Here is a 22,406-nt window from a genome sequence, read left to right as displayed (position 1 = left end):
CATTCACACTCTCTCATACTCATTCACTATCACACACATACACACACACACGTCACAGGCATTCACACAGACACACACACTCACTCTTGTATACTCTCGTGCACATCCTCACACTCAGCATTCACACACTCACACTCACGCACTCACACACAAAGACACTCACATATATGTACACACAATCACACGTACTTAGGCAGGCACACACATTCACATGTACGCACACACACTCTCTCACATATATACTCATACTCTCTCCCACTTTCACACACTTCCACACACTTGTTTGCACACACTCAGCTTTCCTTTCTCTTAAACTTTTTACTGGAGTAGAGTTGGCTTACAGTGTCGTGTTAGTTTCAGGTGCACAGCAAAGTGGGTCGATTATACATACACATATATCCACTCTCAGCTTTCCGTCTTTGACTTAAAATGAAAGACTGCGAATGTCTTATTTTAGTCTTTATCAAGCAGGAGGGAGTCCAGCTGCTTGCTATAAGCAACACGGTCTGTCCATCCATCCATCCAGCCAACAACATTGGCTGAGGATCTAATATGGGCCAAACACTGACATCATAAAGAGCCACCAGGCAAGGCCACCAGCCATGGGCTTGTGTCTGCCAGGCTGCTCAGCTGCTTGAACTCGGAGGGGCCCCGAGACCCTCCCTTGGCCTCCACATGCCTTCATTGCCCAACACTTGGCCATGCAGCCTGAACGCCAGGACACGGCGCAAAGACTGTTTGCATTTGGACAACCAGGGCAAGGTTGGGCTCACGGCGCCATGCTCGCTCTGCGCTGCCTATGGGTTGGAGGTCCCCGGCTCGCTGGTCTTACAGACATTTGGAACAAATGCCATAAACCCTTCCAGGTGATGATCTGACCTCCAAGGATGGTCCAGTTTTCCCTCAGCCTGTCCTGCACTTAGTAGGGGCAGCAAGCTCCACTCTTCACCCTGGGCAGCCTGGAAGTGGTAAGAGAGGGTTGGGTGTGAGCCATCAGTCATGTCGATGCAGCTTCCCAACCTGGCCAGCCCTGTCTAATACAGTGGAGAGGAAAGGCTCAAATACAAGCTCACAGGGTGTGTGACTTGGAGTGAGTCAACCTCCTTCATACTTAGTTTCCTCATCTATAAAATGGGCATAATCATACATCCATCTCCCAGGATTGGCGTGAGGATTCAAAATACATGTGAACCATTTTGCCTGGCAAATATTAAGTACTCATAAACAATGGCTTTACTGTCTAATTAGATGACTACTCTTAGCTCTGTTAGGGCTCTAACGATGCAAAAATCATAGATGTGTATGTTAAAAGAAACTGGAATGAATCACAGAAAGTTAAAAAATGTCGATTTGTTTAGAGTAATGGGACTAGATGTTTTTTACCTTAATTTCCATTTTAACATTGTTCCAATACTTCTGCAAGACATAAAAATTAAAACGATAAACACGGGTATTTAGAGGGTGATTTATAGTAGCCACATAAACAAAATATTTAACTTAAAATTCTCTTATTTGTTTGCACTACACACAGGATTAATTTCTCCTAAAAGAACAGAAGGAAGTATCTGGAAGTATCCATTGAATACACAACTAGATGTCAGACAAGAACATCAAAAATTCATGATACTTTTTCTTGATTCATATTGCTGTTGTCATTTCCTCACCTTCTTAAATATATTTATCATGCTTATTTAAAATAAAAAATTGAACATCAGAAACTTACCCGGACTCCTGAATCCAAATCGTTAATTCCATGTAATGGAAAGTTCATCCATACACGTAGCAATAATTTCACCTATATGCCTCACTATGTCCTGAATGGAGGCCACCTGATAGTAGACAGTAAACATCATATTGGATACAAGGATAGGTGATTGCCAGGACTGTTCGAGATACAGAAGACATCTGACCTTCAGGGAGCTGGAAGTGTAGCAGGAAAAGAGAAACTACCATGAAACAGGTAGGCTCTGGATTCGGTAGTTCTAACTCTGAGCTGTATAAGCAAGGTAGATAGTTGGAGAGAGCTATTGGGGAAGAAGCAAACTTTTGTTCAGTCTTGAAGGTTGAACACAAGCCATTACTCTTGTCCTGGAGGCGGAGGACGAGAATTTGAGCATTCATGTTTAACCTCCAGCCAGCGTAATCATTCACACAATGCACTGAGAACTGAAGAAGACACAAAATAAATACTGATGAAAATAAACTGAATTGTCAGATTCTTTCCCCAGGATTCCAGAATGAAATAGATCTGCACGGCCCTTGCCTACCTGCATCTGTTTAGAGAAAATATACCTGCATCTATTGACCAATAAAGACAGAGGTAGATCTTCTTTTTAAAAAAAGTTTCAGGGATTTCCATGATGGCCCAGTGGTAAAGAACCCGCCTTCCAATGCAGGGGACACGGGTTCGATCCCTGGTCGGGGAACTAATATCCCACATGCCGTGGGGCAACAAAGCTTACGTGCCACAATTACTGAGGGCACACACCTCAACGAGAGAGCTGGCGTGTCGCAACTAGAGAAGGAAAACTCGCATGCCACAACTAGAGAGAAGCACACACACCACAACTAGAGAGAATCCCGCATGCCACAACGAAGAACCCACATGCCCCAACGATGAGACCCAAAGCAGCCAAAGAAAAAAAGAAAATAAATAAATTTTTTAAAAAAAGAAAAGCTTTAAAAATAAATAAATAAATTTTAAAAGTTTCAGAGATATTGGGAGTCACTTTTAACACATACAGGTGTTTACTGTGAGCCAGACACATCCTGAGTGTTTTTCATGGATTACCAGATTTAATCATCATTATAAATATGATACGTAGATGAGGGACAGAGACACAAAGAAGTAAAAAAGGAAATATTAGGCATTATTATGAGGACAACAGTTAGAATTAGTTTCGCCTGACAGGGTGATTGTATAGAAGAGAAATAAGAAATGGAGCTGGGAGAGTAGTTTGGGCCAAAGGCAGGAGGCTCCTGGCTGTGGATCATTGGCATTTGATATTCTTTAGGGAGTAATAAGGGTCTCAGAGCAGGTGGTCAGAGGAATATGTTAAGACTTCTTCCAGGTTTTAAGAAATAAAGTAGAACTAGAAATGAAGAATGTAGAACCACTTTAAGGGGACTCTAAGGAAACAGCCCCATCATTATCACCATCTTCACTCTACCAGATCCACTGCCCTTTGACCTCTCACAACATCCCACACAGTAGGAATTATTGTTTCCGTTTGATGCCTTACTATCTTTCATGGGGATATTTTTTAACTAGCACCCCAAAGGATCTTAAATTATTACCCCAGGTAATTCTGACTCAGAGGGCTCCTGGTATTGAGAAACACCAACTGTCAAAGAGATGATGGCTACCATACCCCCCAGCTGGACCTCCCTGTTCTTTCTGTCTCCTTGTTCAGTCACCCCTGCCCTCAGAGCCTCAGAATAGCTCTTCTATTTCAATCCAGGCAGTAGTTCCCATGGCAATCACCATGATCCCTTCCATACCTCCAGGTGGGTGACACTCTGGGATATAAATGATTGACCCAAGTTTATAGACAGAAAAACTGAGACTTAGGTTAAATGTTTTAACCAAAATCCCAACTTTCTTAAGGAAATTTCCCGGCTCAGGGCCACTCCTGCTTTTGCACAGCAGTGTGTCACATCTACCTGGCTGACAGCTTGACAAAATCCCACCCCTCAGAGCATCTGATTGTGGTCTCAGGCTCCCAGCAACTGGCCTCCAATTAAAGAGGAACAATAGGCAAGGCGTGTGGGACTCAGTCCTCAGGGGCTGATCCTCAGCACCAGCTCCAAAGACGCCCCCCCCATTAGTCACAGAATGCCCACTGCTGTGCACAGTAATCCAAATTGGGTTCAAGGCCCCAGCCGCCGTGTCCCATTGTCATGCTATATATTTTATTCAACACAAGATCAGAGATCTGCTAAGACCTCGTGTTGCCAACATAAAAGAAGAAGAAAGATTTCGTTAATCCCAATGAAAATGAATCCTTCTTATTTTTTCCTGAAAAAAAAAAAAAAGGAAAACATGAAGGTATTACATCAGCCTCTCAAAAAGGCAGAAAAATCCCTGCCATCCTGAGACGGTTAAAACATGTGGCTTTAAGAGTCAACACAAAGAACAACAATTACACACCCCTTCACCTTTTACTGGCTTGTTTTATTATCCTGGATATTCCAACTGTTTTCTCCTGGGATGCTTTTGGATATGATAATCCCACCAGCCTTGAAATAGAGTATTAGAGAGGAAGCAGGGTCAAAGCGGGGAGGATGTTCACAGGATTGGAGAGAAGAGGGCAAGGGGGAAAGAGAGTGGGCAGGGAAAAACCTGCCGCAAAAATCTGAAATGTCTTTATGAAATCTGAGCATTTCATAGCCAGAGGGGATCTTGAAGATAACTAGTCAGACCTTCTCATTAAACACACACACACACACACACACACACACACACACACACACACACAGCAAGTGAGGGCAAAAGGGGGATGATTTGTCCAAGGAAGTGGATGCTTCATTCAGGCCTATAGGTTAAAAGGAGTGGAAAACAACAAGACACTAACCTGTCAGAAAAGAGCCTTGTGTAAATTTCAGCAAAAGTCTCCTCAGAAAAAAAAGACCATAATGACCCCTCTTTATCTTGTCAATACTTGTCACTCATCTGTCCTCGTTAAAGCTCTCTTGTTGACTCGTTTGTTCACTTACAAAAGTCTGATTAACTGAATGGTGTAGTGTAGGGGCCCACACAGTACAGTCTGTGGGCCAAATACAACCCGCTGACTGGTTTTGTATGGCCCACATTTTACAATGGATTTTACATTTTTTAAGAGTTGAAAAAAATTTTCCAGTTAAAACAATTTTTCAAGAATAATACTTTGTAACATGTGAAAATTATATAAAACTCAAACGTTGGTGTCCACAAGTAAAGTTTGGCTGGAACACGGCCACGCCATGCGTCTACAAATTGTCTGAGGCTGCTTTTGCCCTACAGCAGCAGAGCTAAGCAGGTACAACAGACATGGTATCATCTTCAAAGCCTAAAACATTTACTATCTGGCCCTTTACAACAGAAAGCCTTCCATTTTACTGACATGAAAATTGGAGCACCCCAGCCCGGGACCACCACTTAGGGGCTGTGTGACCTGGGCCAATTCATGAGTGTGTCCATGCTTTGGCTCCCTCATCTGTAAAATGGAGATGAGGTGTATTGAAACGGTATAATTGAAACTCAGCTTGATGTCCACTGAGGTCACCCTACCCTCTGAGACTTAAACAGCATTGCTTTAAGTTCAATGTCATGTCCTGGCAAAGTCCCATGTCCTCTTCAACATTCCCAGAGCCTCGCACCCTCTTGGTCCTTTTGGTTTCAAATTCCAGCTCTTTCCCAGCTGTGATCTCACTCATCTCCCCAATCCTCAGCTGGTCTTTCTGCTCGGTACCAACAAGGACTTTGTAACTCAGCTATCTCTCCCTCTAAACAAAGTCACAGGAGGCATTGTGTGGGAAGCAGGTTTTGCTGGTGGTTTGGGGCCTTGAGGAGGGGATGATGTGGCTAAAATTCAAACAGTTTAAACATGGGCAGCCAGCTTCTCTCATTCCAGCTCTCTCATGGCTGTCCAGCCACCAGCAATTTCCCACTGGCCACACTTCCCTGAAGGTTCCAGCCCTCTGCCATGCCTCTCAGCCTTCTGCCATGTCAACCCACTTCTCCATTTGTAGCCATCCTTTCTTGGAATTCCCCTCACATCTTCCATCTTCTCTGTTTCCTGGAGCCCTTTATCCTCAAGACACCCCCAGAAGCTCAATTTTCACTTCCATCTGATACAGGACACCCTAGTTCATCACCCTGATGCCTACATTTCCATGGTTATAAACTTCAAGTTTTTGTTAAACAAAAGGCCCCTCACTCCATATCTCACTCTTAGAAGCCCAGAACAACTGTCAGAGCTTCAGACACACTTTCTCCTCGTCCCAGAAAATTATATATTCAGTGTCCAACTGATAGAAATTATGTCACCACCTCCCCCTTAGAAGACAGAAACACTTTCAGTAGCTTTGGGGTTGACTTGCTTTTTCTCTCCACTAAAATATATAAAGCATCAATCATACTGCTTGACATTAAAAAATAACCAATACACGCTTTCCTTTCCGTGACTTTTCCCCAAAAGAAACACAGACAAAATACCAACATGTATAACAATATATATTGCACATGTGGTTCCTGAACACACACCTGCCCACAGTGAAGTTCTCCACCTGGAGCATGTATGGGAGAAGAGGGGACAGAATTGGGTTGGGGAACACCACCTAGGACAAGGTGATAAAAATAACAGATTGCTTTTTCTCTACAATCTAAATGTACCAGGAGCTGAATAAAAGTCACCAGATGCAACCGCTTTGGGGATTTCCATATTGTTTTGTTTGCCAGACAAGAAGGGTTCCAAGACTTTTTATCTATGGCATCTATTGCTGCATAACGATATATCCCCAAAACTCAGCAGTTAAAGCAACAAACATGTAGTACCTCACACAGTTTTCTGAGTATCGGGAATTTAGAAAGGCTTAGCTAGGTAGTTTTGGCCTAGGGTCTCTCATGAGGTTACAGTCAAGAAGTTGGCCTGAGCAGCAGTCACATGAAGGCTTGACAGGGACTGAAGAGTTTGCTTCCAAGATGGCGCACTCAGATGGCTGTTGGCAGGAGGCCTCAGCTCCTCACACAGGCTTCTCCAGAGGGCTGCTGATGGCATGGCTTACCCCAGAGTGAGTGATTCAAGAGAGAGAGAGAGATTTTATAACCTAATCTTGGAATGACATGCCACCACTTCTACCCTATTCCACAGATCTCACAGACCCACCCTGTATGGGAGGGTACTACATAAGGATGTGAGAGATAGACTGACCACCTGCCTTTGGCACGCTTGAGATTCTTTGTGTCATTCCAATACATTCCCCTTTCTTACTTAAGCTAGTTTGCATGTTTTACTATGACTTGCAACCAAAAGAGCCTGGAATAAGATGGGCTTCTGAGACTAATGCTCTATATTTCTACCTCTGAGGAAAAGACGAAATCCATTCCACATAATAGCACAAATCAAAAGCAAAACAAAACAAAACAATGAAAAACTTGGTATTGTTATAATATCAAATTATCACAAAACTTAGTGGCTTAAAACAACCATTATATTTTGCTCACAATTTGTGGAATTCAGGAAAAACTCAGGCAGTTCTCATGTGGGAGTCTCTCGTGCTATTGCATCTAGATGTGCACTGGGGCCACAGTCACCTGACTTCAGTCCAGCTTCACTGGGCTGGACATGCGAGATGGCTCCCCCACCTGGCTGGTAATTGAGGCAGGCTGTGTGCTCGGAGCTCAGCTAGAGCCATCAAACAAAACACCTGTGCGTGATTTCTCCGGCATGGTCACCTCAGGTAACTGGCCTTCTTATATGACAGCTGCTTCCCGCAATGCAAGCATCCCAAGAAACAGTGGAAGCTGCATAACATTTTCTGCCTAACCTCAGAAGTTATAAAGCATCACTTCCACTGCATTCAGTTGATGAAAACCAAGTCATTAAACTCAAGCCAGGTTCGAAGAGAGGGAACAGAGCCTCCATCTCTCAATGGAAGGCTTGAAAATGGCCAGAGGCAACTGGTTTTCCCAAACATTGAACCTATCCATGCCAAGCTCTGGTGGGAGAAACAGTGCCTCCCACATAAAAGTGATAGAGAGGGATCTTCTCAGCTAGAATGTAAATAACCTTGACTACAAGAAATGGTCCATCTGGCCCAAGATATCTCTCTTTCTGGGAACTTAAAGATATCTGCCAAACCACATTTATCAGGAGACATTTTCACGTAACCAAAAACTCAAGTCAAGCTGCCATAAACAATAAAGAAATTTGACTCATATACCTGGAAGTTCCTCAGTCTTTAGAGTTGGCTTAATTCAGAGGCTCTGCATGCATTTCACAACCATCCTCTGGCCTATCCCCCTTTCATCTCAGCTGGATAGCAAGAAAGTTGCAGCTGGTCTGGCCCTTCAATTGGTGCATGACCATTTCCAGAAGAAAGCAGAGCGAGTTGCTTCTAGACACTGTCCTAGAAGAATGCAGATAAATTTTTCAAATGCCCATAGCTAGTCTTTCTTCATATTTTATTAGATCAAATTGAGTTATATGGCCAACCCAGCCAATCACTGGGGAGAGGAATAGAATGACTCTTAAACCAACTAGGCTCACTCCTGAACCCTATGAATGGGATTAGCTCCCATGCATGAAGGAAGAGAGGATACCCGAACAAAATCAGGATTTTGTTAGAAGTAAGGAAATGAGAAATGGATGCTAAGGAAACAATCAACAATGTCTTCTATGCTGCACTACAGAAAAAGAATTCCTAACACACCTAAATCAAGTATAATCTGTCTTTTGCTGCCTTTTCCCCAACATGCAAATACAGAATTAGTTCTCTGAAACTCTGTCTCCAGATAATTCTGGGAGTGTCCAGGAAGCAACTCACATGAGTTTATAGGCAAGTCCAGCGAGTTACCAGGGGCATCTGCAGCTCTTTCCTGCTAGGTTCCAGGGGTCTGCTGTCCACTGCTGCCAGTTCTGCCAGGTAATTCTGTACCTGCCAGGCATGTCCACTTTCCTCCAGAGCCCATGTTCAGTGGCCAATTGCAACATGGGGAGAATGTTGCCTGTTCTATTTGGAAGACAACAAAGCAGTACAGCTTGACCCATAGTGTAACATCAGGATTTGTTAAGAGACATAACTTTCATATTTTATTTATCACATCCCCTGCCCCCTGGCTTAACCCAGGTGCTACATGTCCGAGGCGCCTTAATCCTCTTGCAAATATACTTCTAACGCATCTCCTCACCAGCTTGTCAGGCATCCCAGGCATCTGTGGGCCCCAGTGATCCAGCTTCATTTTGTGCAGAGGCTCCTAAATTGAAATCTAGCCAAGAGCATCAGCTAAGCGTAATTCCTTCTCTCCTCACCCCTCCTTTTGCAACCCAGTCATACTGGATCGTACCATCCACGGGGACAGGGAATGCCATCTCCACATGTACCTCCTACCCTCATACCATATATCCCCAAATTCTGAACTTCTCATATGCTGCTCTCTTTACTAGAACTCTCTTTTGCTGCCCAACTGTCTCACCTTGCAAATTCCTGCACATCAATCCAGACTCAGCTCTGTACCTCCCATAATTGACATGAGAAATAGACCTGCAGTGTTTGCCAACTTTAATTCAGTGGCTCTCAAGGCATTCAGTCTGGAAGATATCAGGCTACTAAGAGTCAAGGGGAACAAAAAAAGCACTGCCCTAAGGCCTACTCTACAACAGGCTTCCTGGGCATTTCCCAGCACAGACCACATCTCCAGGGTACTGACCCTGGCCAGCATCTGCCAACTATAGTCAAAAGGCTACCCTTCCACATCTCTTAGCATCCTCAGGGTCCTACTCTCTGAGTTATCCAGCTCACCCTCCATTCCCAGAGCTGCCAAGCAGTCTCTCCATTGGCTCGGTGCATGGAATCAGATTGGGAGTATCTCTTAAATGAATTGGGCTTTTGTTCCTTCCAACCTGTGTTGAAATTTACAAGACTAAAACAAAGGCCCTCACTGTGCCCTGGTCCTGGCTCTGCTGGGACACTAATTACCCAGCAACAGCACATGTGGGAGAAAGTGGCCAACTCTGATTAAGGAGCCCCATGGGAGGGCACTGAAAACAATCTTTTCTTTTTCTTTCTAAAGTTACCTTTGTTCCTATCACCAGCGGCCACTCTGCCTCCATGCTGCTGGGCATTTGTAGATACAAATGAGTTACCAGATGGACACCATGCTGGAGCAGGAGACCCTGGTGCACTGGGTGCCTGCCACGTGCTGAGGCCGTGCAAGATGCTCTTTGTACATGAGCACTGTTCCTGCAACATCTCTGCAAAATAAGCATCATTATCCCCACATGAAAGACGAAGGATCTAGAGCCCAGAGCTGCAAAATCCCAGCGAGACTCAGCTGGATTAAAACCCAGTTCTGGCTCAAAAGTCATGGCCTATGACTTCCAGAATAAGCTAGAAAGGGTGGCTCTCCCCAATTCCTAGATCACAGCATTTTACTGCTGGGAAGGACCTTTCTAGAGATCAATATGTTCAGTCAAGGCCCAGTGAGAGGGCTTGACCAAGAACACCCACCCATTGGACAGGTTGACTGGCACAGACATAGTCTTGAAATTTGAAGCTTCGCTTGCACTTTCCCATCTACTTTGCTCACCCATCATTGTCCTAAACTTCTTAAGAGCCTCTCGTCACTGACAGCTGACCAGACTGACGACGAACAGGCAGGTTTAATTAATTCTGGGGTAGCTCACATCTCAGTGAATGCAGCCAAAAAACAAATATCAATTCTCCAGCTGCAGAAGAAAGAATCTATGAATGAGTTTCAACTAGGGACATATGTAAGATCATACGTATGGGGGGACAATAGCCATCATTTTTTTCCAGCTGGAGTCACTTCAGAGTAAGCCCTGGAGATCCTAACATACTCCCACTGAATATAAGGGACTGAGCAATGCACAGCTGGAGTTAAGAAGGTTTGGTGTCCGAGGCCTCGTGGTCACAGCAAGGTGCCTGCTTAGGTTCTCACCATCAGCCCAGCAGTGTGGTGAGTTGGGGTCTGACACAGAGAGTTCAGGTATGTAGAAACACAATTAAGACCCTTGCAGTCGGAAGGGGAAAGCCTGGAGGGAAGACCTGAACCACAAGAAAGTAAACAAGGACTAGCCCTCTTCCCCAAGACTAAGGAAATCAGGTTGAATGGACGGAAATCTGGCAGTAAGCCAAATTAGCTGTGCCTTGAGTGTGGAATCTCTCCCTGTTACATTTTCACAGAAAGGGTACCCAAGGTACCAAGCAATCAGATTCGATAGGGGCGGCTCTTTCTTCTCCCCCAGTGATGAACATTGGGGAGGTAGGCAAGGTGGCTCTGAGTGGGGGAGGGTGACCCTTTCCAAGACTAGTGGCAGAGAATTAAACCATCTGTGCCAAAGGTTAGAAATGCTGAGGTCAAATTTTAGTAAACTCTCCACGGGAATAAAATATGGCATAGGTGGATTCTTTTTTTAATCCATTAAGGGCAAGATAAATGGACTTTTATGCATTAAGGGCAAGATAAGTGATAAAGGTCTTAAGCTGTCTTAAACAACGCTGAGCTTAAATATCGATCAGAATGGAAAGAGTGACAACATTTAAATCTGTTCAATTCAGTTAAGCTTTGGGACTTAAAGTTCACGCAGTGTCAAACTGTTCGGACTTAAATTTTGATTCAAAGCACTTACAAGAGTCCCGCCTTTAGGTCGGGGCCTAAGACCCCAGAGTCTCAGCTTCAGCCACCACATAAGTCACAGCATATCATTGGAGTGAGGTACCAGGACCGGCAGTGTTTAGGGCACTGTGGTTGCTACTCTAAACATTCTCCATGTTCATCTCATTTAAGCTTCATGACAACTCTATGAGTTAGTTAGTGACTCCTGTCTCACACACACACACACACACACACACACACACACACACACTGCACAGGAAAGGAGACAGAGACATGCCATGCCCACCATCACCCAATGGCAAACAGTAGAGCCAGGATTTGAACCCAGGCATATTAACCACAAATCCTGTGTCTCACCACCATCCCATTTTGTCATTCATATAAATGTTTACCCCAGTGCCTGGCACCTACCAAGCCCTCGGGAGCCTTCAGCTCCTGTGCTGTTCTGATAGTCCCAGAGATGTTAGAAATCATTGTCAAGCAAGGCCTCTCTACAAATTTTACTGGGACACTAAGAGCAGGGCTGTCCAGAGACTATCGGACTCACTGGATGGCAGCTGGGGGCCCCATCCAGCCATCAGATTTGGAGTCGTTGCTCTTCAAGCCAAGCCTCTGCAGCAGGGTAGACACGACACATAGAATGTGGAGGCCAACCAGAGCTACCAAGATGATTCTTTGAAGTCTTGGCTTGAGCTTGCAATCTTCATCTTAAAAATCAAGTTAGATTCCACCCAAAGAGTTGTCTTCCCGTGTTCCTAGGAAAGTGACATGTCTTCCGGCTGGGCCCCAGCTGGGCCCTCCCATAGACTCTCCCTTCTTTAAAATTCATAGGATCTCAGCTGGTGGCAATGACTTAGACGGGCATGTGCCATGGCCTGTGACTTTTGTACCCCTGGGTAGCCTCAGATGGTTTCAAGCGCTGACTCAGGCCTGGCAAGGAAGAGCAGACCGTGCGTGCATACCACAGCCGTGACTTCTTACACAGTGCCCACCACCAACACGCGCTTACACAATAAGCATGTTTCACCAGGAGGCCCAGGTGCCTGCCAGCATTGTTACAAAAACCCATGGGAACCTGGCTTCCGTGCTAGCCAACCAGGCCCGGATCCTGCTCTTCTAGACCTTCCAACTGAATGTCACATCAGGGCTTTCCAAGTAGAATTTCTAAACCCACGAGACTGTGGGAAATGCTCACATCCTCAGACTCATCCCTTTTCAGCAGCACTCCTGACTCAGTAGGTACGAAGACACTGAGTAAGTATTCATTATAGGACTCTAAAATACAACACAAATGAACCTATCTGTGAAACAGAAACAGACTCATAGACATAGAAAACAGACTTGTCGTTGCCAAGGAGGTGGGGGGTTGGGGGAGGGAAAGACTGGGAGTTTGGGATTAGCAGATGCAAACTAGTATGTATAGGATGGATTAAAAACAAGGTCCTCCTGTATAGCACAGGGAACTATATTCAATATCCTGTGATAAACCATAATGGAAAAGAATATGAAAGAGAATATATATATGTAGGGACTTCCCTGGCAGTCTAGTGGTTAAGACTTCACCTTCCAATGCAGGGGGTAAGGGTTCAATACTTGGTCAGGGAGCTAAGATCCCACATGCCTCACAGCCAAAAAACCAAAATATAAAACAGAAGCAATATTGTAACAAATTCAATAAAGACTTTAAAAATGGTCCCTGTCAAAAAACAAATTTTTAAAAAAAAGAATATATATGTATAACTGAGTCACTTTGCTGTATGGCAGAAATTAACACAACGTTGTAAATCAACTATACTTCAATAAAAAATTTTTTTAAGTATTTATTATAATTTCTACTAGACTCACCTACCCTGTCTCCTGGAGTCACCCTCCTGTGCTCAGAACTATCTGTGCAGGATGAGAGGAAACTCTTACCTGTGACTATCTGAAAGGCAACCCAGGGCCCAGGACTGAGGCCACGTGTCGCAAGACAAGACCTCCCACATTCATGATAGAGAGAATCAACTCAGTCTCAAAGAACCCATGACTCCTCCCTCCCCAAAGACGACTAGAACGAGCATGTTGCCTTATTCTCCGTGTGACGTGTAAGCAACCAGGAGAAACCTTATGGCTGACATGCACTGGGCTTTCTCTAGTGCCACTCTCCTATCATTTGACAGTGATTATTCATCTTCACAACAACCCTATGAGAGAGACTGGAAGTTTGGAGTCGATCAGCAACCCATTATAACTTTTTCCATTTAAAATAATGAGAAATATATTTCTGATTAGCATTTTTGTGCAGAACTTTAGATTTTAACTAAGAGATAACTGAAGTTTAGTGTGAGATGTCTGTATGTATTGTCAAATTGTGGGGAAAAAAAGTTTAAAAAGAAGTGTGTTCACCATTACCTTATGTTGTTTTTTGAAAAGCACATGTGGAATTGCACAGAGTACAAACATGAAAAGTGGTAACATGACTTATAGATAGGTGGCTGGATTCCAAGTGGTTTTTATTTTCTTCCTTTTGTTTATCTGTTTTTTCTACAGGATAAAGGTTATAATATGGAAAAGGAAAGGGATAAAGTTTATTTTGTGGGTCTTCAGAGGGCAGGACTGTTGTATGGAGATAGCAGGGAGTAGTTCAGCTCATGTGAGAAAGAATTTTTACCATTAGGGCTGTAGGATAATGGGATGGGAAGAAGTGAGTCCACTTTCAAAAGACATGGCCAAGTAGAGGGTGGATGTCCACATATTGGAGATATTTTTGATTCTTACCAAGGAGAAACCCAGTGGAGTTTTTAACTCCAGTTCCCATCTTTAAAAACTCAGGAACCCAGTTTTTAAAAAGATGTTAAAAGATATTTATCTTGGGCTTCCCTGGTGGCACAGTGGTTGAGAGTCCACCTGCCGATGCAGGGGACACGGGTTCGTGCCCTGGTCCAGGAAGATCCCACGGAGCGGCTGGGCCCGTAAGCCGTGAGCGCTGGTCCTGTGCTTCCAGAGCCTGTGCTCTGCAACGGGAGAGGCCACAACGGTGAGAGGTCCGCGTACCGAAGAAAAAAAAAAAAAAAAAGATATTTATCTTTTAAAGATGCAGTAGTTGAAGCGTAGTGATGATGATGTGGGAAAGAAGGGGAGAGGCGGAGGAAGGGGAGGTGAGGAAGTGGGAAGATGCAGGAGGGAGAGGGGCTGGGGCTTCTTCTGCATCCTTGTTCCCCCGGTGTAAAACCCACTGAACCGCTAAGGTTTCAGAGAGCCCTTTTGGAAAGCACAAAATTTTAGACCAGTGGTAAAAGCTTTGTTGCCTGTTGGTGCAGATTTCTCTCAGGATGCTGACACTCTGGTCTTTCCTTTTTTATTGAAGTATAGATGATTTACAATGTTGTGTTAGTTTCTGCTGTACAGCAAAGTGATTCAGTTATACCTACATATACATTCTTTTTCATATTCTTTTCCATTATGGTTTATTACAGGATATTGAATATAGTTCCCTGTGCTATACAGTAGGACCTTGTTGTTTATATATTTTGTATATGGTAGTTTGTATCTGCTAATCCCAAACTTCTAATTTATCCCTCCCCCACCTCCTTTCCCCTTTGGTAGTTTGTTTCCTATGTCTGTGAGCCTGTTCCTGTTTCGTAAGTAAGTTCATTTGTGTCATAGTTTAGATTCCACATATAAGTGATATCATATGGTATTTGTCTTTCCCTTTCTGACTTACTTCATTTAGTATGATAATCTCTAAATCCATCCATGTTGCTGCAAATGGCATTATTTCATTCTTTTGCATGGTTGAGTAGTATTCCATCGTGTATATATATATATATATATATATATATATATCTCACATCTTTTTATCCATTCATCTCTGACACTCTGTTCTTAAGAAGGCTTGTCCTTAACTCAAGAGGTGTCCTTCCTATGAAAGGCAGTGATAGTGGATGCATTTGTATATGTTCAAATCCTTTGTTCATCACTGCTTCAATAAAGTAGTATCAATATTTCTATGTACAAAGTCCATAGAAGACCATTAAAGAAGAAATTCAAAATAACCTCCAATCTACCTACCTAGAAATGGCCATTGCTACTGTATCTGGTGTATTGCCTTCCATTCATTTTGCAATACATTTATTTTCATAAAATTGAGCATAAAATGTGTTCAGCTTTTCGTTATCACCTAATATTATGTTGTAAACGGTTGTCGTATCAGTAAATATTTTTTGAAGATATAATACTTCCATGTAGTTTAATATGTACTTTTTGATTTCTCATAACATCTTTTTCTTATGTTTATTAAATATTTTTATTTTTTCTACCATTATCTGTTAATATAATCTATTTTCTATTTAAAGATGAGTTGTTTTTTTTCTTTTATTTACTGTGGTCTTGTCAATTTTATTGCAAATACTTTTTCAGCTTAGTGATAGCTTTTAAATTTGGTTTTGATTTTCAGACAATTAGCAAAAGCTAATTTATAAGCATTAAATCTATGAACAATTGTATTCATGATTTTTCCACTTCTTTCATGCCTTCAAATTTCTTCCACATGCCTGAAAAGTTACATATTTATTTCTCCTTCTTCCACTTTTTTTACTTCATTTTTTTACCTTTAACTTTTTTTATTGTTTTATTTGATTTTTTAACTCTTTTTCTATTCACAAAATTATTGCATTTTCAACTTATGAAATTTGAAAAATATAATCACTAAAACTCTATAATCTCACACATAGGGATAGCCACTGCTAACATTTTTCTTTATTTATTTGCAATTTTTATACTTTTATATATTTTTAATAAAATTGAGTTTATTTTATATATGCATATTTATGTACATATAGTTTGTATCATCCTTTTTGTTTAACATTACATAGTAAGGATATTGCTATGTTATTAAATAGTCTTCAAAATGTTTATTCATTGACTGCATAATATTTCATCCTAGGGACTACATGATATTCAACAAATTCCCAATTATTGAACTTTACTACAGATATGACTGAAATAAAAATACTTGTAGGTATGTCTTTGTCTCCTTATCCATCTGTCTACCTGTCTTATCTTTTCCCTGGAGAGATGCCAAGACATGGAATGTACAGGTCATAGAATTGAAATTTTTAGAGGTTTCCAATAAATATCACTCTTCAGAAGAGCTGAATTCTTTTAAATTCAGGTCGGAAGTATGAAGGGACTTCCTCACCACACTCTCCCAAGATCAAGTGATTTTTAAAACTATCTTTGCCAATATAACAAAAAAAGAAAGTAACATTTCATTTTAATTTGCATTGCTTGATTACTAATGCAACAGAATATTTTTGCATCTAAATTTTGACTCCATCTGGAATTTATTTTGGTGTTTGTAATAAGGAGCAGCTCTGACTTGATTTTCTCACAAAGAACCAATACTATTTGTTGAAAGATTCCACCCATTTCCCAGTGTAAGATGTGCCCTTGTTTATACGCTAAGCTCTCATGTAGGTTTGAGCTTAATGACTAGTCATTCAGTCTATCACTAATAGGTCTACTGGTTTGATTATTGTAGCTTTATGCATTTTGCATATCTAGTCATGATTCTTTTATTCCTATCTCCTTCATATTCCTATCTCCTTCATAGCCCGTGTACTTTAGAGTTATCTTATGAAATTCCTCCAAAAAATAGTACATTGGGAATTGTTACTGAGATTTCTGAAGCTTGTAAATTAACTTGAATCAAATTAACATCTTTACATCATTAAGTCATAGAGAATGATGCATCTCCCATCCTTTGAATCTTATTTAATATCTCTTAATAAAATTTGGGAGTTTGTATCATAAAGGTTCCACACATTTCTTGGTAGCATTATTCCTAGGTATTATGTGATTTTTCTTGCTAGTTTAATATAAGCGCTTTCTCTATTATGGTTTCCAACTGTTGTTTGACTGCTTATATACGGCAAAGCTATTAATTTTAGTAAATTTTATGGGAATACTCTTTTAAAATCATAAGTTAGTGTGTTGAGTTTTATCAATTATATTTCAGTTTTAATGGATACCATCAAGTTGTTTTGGCTTTAATGGCATGACCAATCAGAAAATTTTCCTCACACAAAACTGTCTTTGAATTCTTTACGTAAACCCTAGTTTTTTATATAACCTTCATGATTTCAAATTTTGCATCCACATCATGGAGCATGTGCCTTTATCCTATTTGTGCTATCAATGAAATTTTAAGATAAGGATTAAGCCAGCTTTGTAAAATTGGAATTTTTTTCCATGATTTTTTTTCAGCGTGGAAGTGACCTCTTTCTTAAAAGTTAAAAATAACAACAGAAATCTGTCTGATCGTAGGATAAATTTTAGAATAAATTCTTTAACTATTTTTACATTTCTTTCATGTGCATTGACTTGTTTGAGGTTTTTATTCTTAGGTCAATTTTGAATTTTCCCAGCGAAACACTCACTTCATTGAAAGGTTCTATTTTTTCCATAACATTTATTCTCTTATATTTTAAAATCTACTTCAAATCTATGATTATACCTGCTTATTTTTTCTAAATTCGTTTTCTCTTTTTTTTGCTATTTAAAATATACGTTTAATCAAAATGCACAAACCAGTAAAAATAAAGGTGTACGTGATGCAAATGTAATCAAAGAGTTCTAATCTTATAGCATTACTGAGAGAGGAGAGAAAATTTGTTTAAATTTTAATAAATCTAGGAGTCATTATTTTTTTGAAGTATAGTTGATTTACAATGTTGTGTTAGTTTCAGGTGTACAGCAAAGTGATTCAGTTATACATATACATACATATATATTCTTTTTCACATTCTTTTCCATTATAGTCTATTACAAGGGATTGAATATAGCTCCCTGTGCCATACAGTAGGTTCTTGTTTTCTCTTTGTTCTTAAGTTTTCTAGAAATTCAGCCAGAAAACCTCTTCTTATGTCTGTTAGTCAGTTACACTAGGAGGGGGTCTTTCCATTCTAAATCAGAATTTCTGATTCAATTAAAAATTCTTTTCTGCTGTTTGACTTGCATTCTTGTTGTTCTTTTACCTGTTTTCTTGAGATGACTTCATCATCCATTTATTTCTATTCTTTCTTTTTAAAAAATGAAATCATTTGCTATTATCACATTGCCTTTAAGGACAACTTTAGCCACATTTCATGTTTTTGATATAAGTATTCTCTTTTTATTAATTTCCAAACAAACTATTAAGAAAATGGGTTTGACTCCAGTTATAAAATAAAGAAGTCATGGGAATATAATATACAGCATAAGGAATATGGTCAATAATACTGTAGTAACTTTGTATGGAGACAGACAGTTACTAGACTTATTGTCATGATCATTTCATAATGTATGCAAATGTCAAATCACTATGGAGTACACCTAAAACTAACAAAATATTGCACATTAACTATATTTCAATTTTTAAAAAAAATGTGTTTGAGTTTTGGAGAGGTTTTTGGAATTTTATTGTTTTATTTCTTAAGTGATTAGATAGATATTTTCTAATTAATTTTAATTGGAAATTAAATTAATTTTTATTATTGGTTTCAATTTTTATAGCATCAGAGATAGAGAACATGGCCCGTACAATTTCCACAATAAATTGGGAACCTGTCGATGTTTTCTTTGTGCAATATATCTTTTAATCTGACAAAGGCTGATAAAGATTGTTAAAAACATACACTACTTTACCATTAACCTCTTCTAGTGTAAACAACATTAGATTGAACATCTGATTGGAAGTAACACTGCCAGCCCTGATTCTGTTGTGCTGTTGGGTGCATGAAGCAGGGTGTGTGGGGGAAAAGCATCAACCTCTGAGTTCAGATTCTTCCTCGACCCCTGATTACTTGAGATTCTCTAAACCTCAACCTCCCTTCCTCTGAAATGGGGACGAAAATAACAACACATACCCCTAAGGACTGTTGAGAAATAATGCATGACAAGTGCCTAGAATACTAACCGAGACATTGTCCACACTCAAAAAGAACATGGGGCTTCCCTGGTGGCGCAGTGGTTGAGAGTCCGCCTGCCGATGCAGAGGACGCGGGTTCGTGCCCCGGTCCGGGAAGATCCCACATGCCGCGGAGCGGCTGGGCCCGTGAGCCATGGCCGCTGAGCCTGCGCGTCCGGAGCCTGTGCTCCGCAATGGGAGAGGCCACAACAGTGAGAGGCCCGCGTACTGCACACAAAAAAAAAAAAAGAAAGAAAGAAAAAGAACATGGCTTTCCTCCAGATCCCGTGCGGCCGCTGGAGCCGGCTGCTGCTGCGCCTGGGGAGTAGGAGGGTGCAGGGCTGCCGCCACCTGCTGTACCGCGGGGATTGCGGGACCTTAGTTCCTCGACCAGGGGACCAGGGGTTGAACCCTGGTCCAGAAAAACCCTGTTGGAGGCTATGCGTCTGTGAACAAAGGAGAAGGGACAGCGGTGAGCATGTCAGCCCTGAACTGGAAGCCCTTCGTGTACGGAGGCCTGGCCTCCATCACAGCGGAGTGCGGTACTTTTCCAGTTGATTTAACCAAGACACGGCTCCAGATTCAAGGCCAGAAGAATGATGCAAACTTTAAAGAAATCAGGTAGCGAGGAATGTTGCATGCGTTAGTGAGGATAGGCAGAGAGGAAGGCCTGAAAGCACTGTATTCAGGGATTGCTCCTGCGATGTCGCGCCAGGCTTCCTATGACTCCATCAAGATAGGCGTCTACCAGAGCTTGAAGCGGTTATTTGTCGAGCGCCCGGAAGATGAAACCCTTCTGATAAATGTCATCTGTGGAATTCTCTCTGGAGTCATATCCTCAACCATTGCTAATCCAACTGATGCTTTGAAAATTCGGATGCAAGCACAAAATAGCACCCTTCAAGGAGGAATGATAGGCAACTTCATTCACATTTACCAGCAAGAGGGAACGAGAGGACTTTGGAAGGGCGTGTCCCTTACTGCTCAGAGGGCCGCTATTGTTGTTGGTGTGGAGCTGCCCGTCTACGACCTAACCAAGAAGCATCTCATTCTCTCGGGCTTGATGGGAGACACTGTGTATAACCATTTCTGCTCAGGCTTCACCTGTGGGCTGGCGGGGGCCCTGGCCTCAAACCCTGTCAATATGGTGAGAACAAGTATGATGAATCAGAGCCCTTTGAGATGGCAGATGCCCTAGCTACACAGGTTCCCTGGATTGTTACAGACATGGAAGAATGAAGGGTTTTTTGCTCTATATAAAGGGTTTTGGCCAAATTGGTTGAGACTTGGTCCTTGGGATATTATTTTCTTTGTGACATTATGAGCAGTTGAAGGAATTGGACAAGTCAAGACTGCATGAGACATCCCGCTGAAAATGCTCACATCTGAAATAGCGAAGCTTCCTGTCTTTCCCACTGCTTCTCACTGCTTGGCCCGCCAGATTCTGAGGTGTGAGCAACAGGTGAAGACTGGGTTATCTCGGATTGCTGTGTCCTGGCATCGGACGCTCTGCACCAAATGTTTAATGGCATAGACTGTAACATCCAAACACTAGTCTTTACCATTCAAGTGCCCTTCGACATCAAAGATAACATGAAATGCATGTTTCTTGCTAAAGAAAACTTGCATGAAGATCAGAAACTGTGGACTGATTCCCTCAGGGGAGAATAACTCCTGATGCATCTCAGCTCATAGCTGAGACTCCCAGACTGTTCGAAAGAAGCTCTTCGGAACCATGGAATGAATAGAGCCTCCAAGAGGGTGTTATTGTTCCTGAACTTCTCGGGGGGCTTTGGCTTCATGTCTGCTGAAGAAATTCACACATGGAGACCTGGTATACCCCAGGTATAAACAGTGTAGGATATAGATCCCTGGAATATTGCACTGCTTTCTAATTTCCAATTTTGGCAGGATCTTTCACTTATAATAAGTGATTTTTAAGCCTTGACCACTCGACCTTTGTGAGGAATTGTTACAAAGCATTAATATCTAAACTCATGATGGTGTGATAGGTTGGCTTGGAAGGTGGCAAAGTCTGTGCTGGTGGGAGGTGTTTTTAAGCTACTTGGGTTCTGTCTTAAGTAATGTTTGTAATTTGCTCTGTGATTTTAGCAAAGTTTCTATTTCCCAATCTGTAAAATGGGGATAATAACATCTATTGATACTGAGGGTCAGGTGAAGAAGATAGTAGCTGCTACTACTTGACTTGTAGGATTAGTGTGTTTACATCATGCTGTCATACAGCCATCATCCCAGAATAAACGGTCCGTGTGTATGGAAGAGAGTCATTTTATCATGGGCTTCCCCTGAGTGAGATCCTTCGTTAAAAAGCTTGTGAAAGAAAGAGGTTAAGGTTTTATTACATTTTCTGTAGCAAAATGTTGCAAGTGAATCAAAGAGTTGATTTTTCCAGATTTCCCGGGTTTTACTTTAGTTCTGGTCACATTTGTCAAAATATTTCCTGTCTTGGACTTCCTAATCAGTTTGGAATGAAAATACTCGCTTGAAATTCGAAAGGTGGTTTTTTGTGTGTGTGCCTGTTTATGAAGTCTGATAAGAGGTATACAATGTCTTCCTTCTTTTCTTCTAAAGACAGGATATCATTCTTCTTTTTCATCTTATTATTTTCAAAATAAAAAGTGATTCTGAGACCCCCCCCAAAAAAAAAGAACATGTATTGTAGAACATACAACTTATCCATATAAAATGACTCCCTGTTTTCCATTTAATGCTTTTTGCTTTGAAGATCACTTTTTTGGAAGTAACACTGCCAGCCCTGCCTTCTTTGAATCTGTGTTGCCTATTCAATCTTAGTTCGTTATTTTATTTTCAATCTCACCACATTTTATTTTAGATGTACACCATGTTGACGGGATATAACTCACTGGTTTTTAAATACAATTTTAAAGCCTTTGTAAAAGAGTTTAAATTATTTATTGGCTTATAGTTGTCTCATGCCTACCTTATCATTTTGTGCATTTCGGCTGTAAGGTTTTCATGCTGTATCTGTTTTCTTTCATTTGCTTTTATGGTCTATATTTTGTTTCTTAATCTACTCTAAAGTTGTAAGCTTTATATTCATCATTAAAAAAATTCTACCAGTGGCTGCTTTAAACTTTTTGAGTTTTTTTGGTCTGTTTT

The 22,406-nt window shown here is 41.4% G+C and overlaps 1 pseudogene; it reads left to right on the top strand.

The window, feature by feature from the left end:
* The first annotated feature begins 19,701 nt into the window (after nt 1-19,701).
* On the top strand, nt 19,702-20,638 carry LOC114904954 (annotated as a pseudogene).
* Nucleotides 20,639-22,406: the final 1,768 nt, after the last annotated feature.

Source organism: Monodon monoceros, unplaced genomic scaffold (genome assembly GCF_005190385.1).
Source record: "Monodon monoceros isolate NGI ecotype Baffin Bay Population unplaced genomic scaffold, NGI_Narwhal_1 Super_Scaffold_21, whole genome shotgun sequence".
Classification (NCBI taxonomy): Eukaryota; Metazoa; Chordata; class Mammalia; order Artiodactyla; family Monodontidae; genus Monodon; species Monodon monoceros.
The sequence above is the reverse complement of the archived record's forward strand: the minus strand, read 5'-3'. Positions and strand labels throughout refer to the sequence as shown.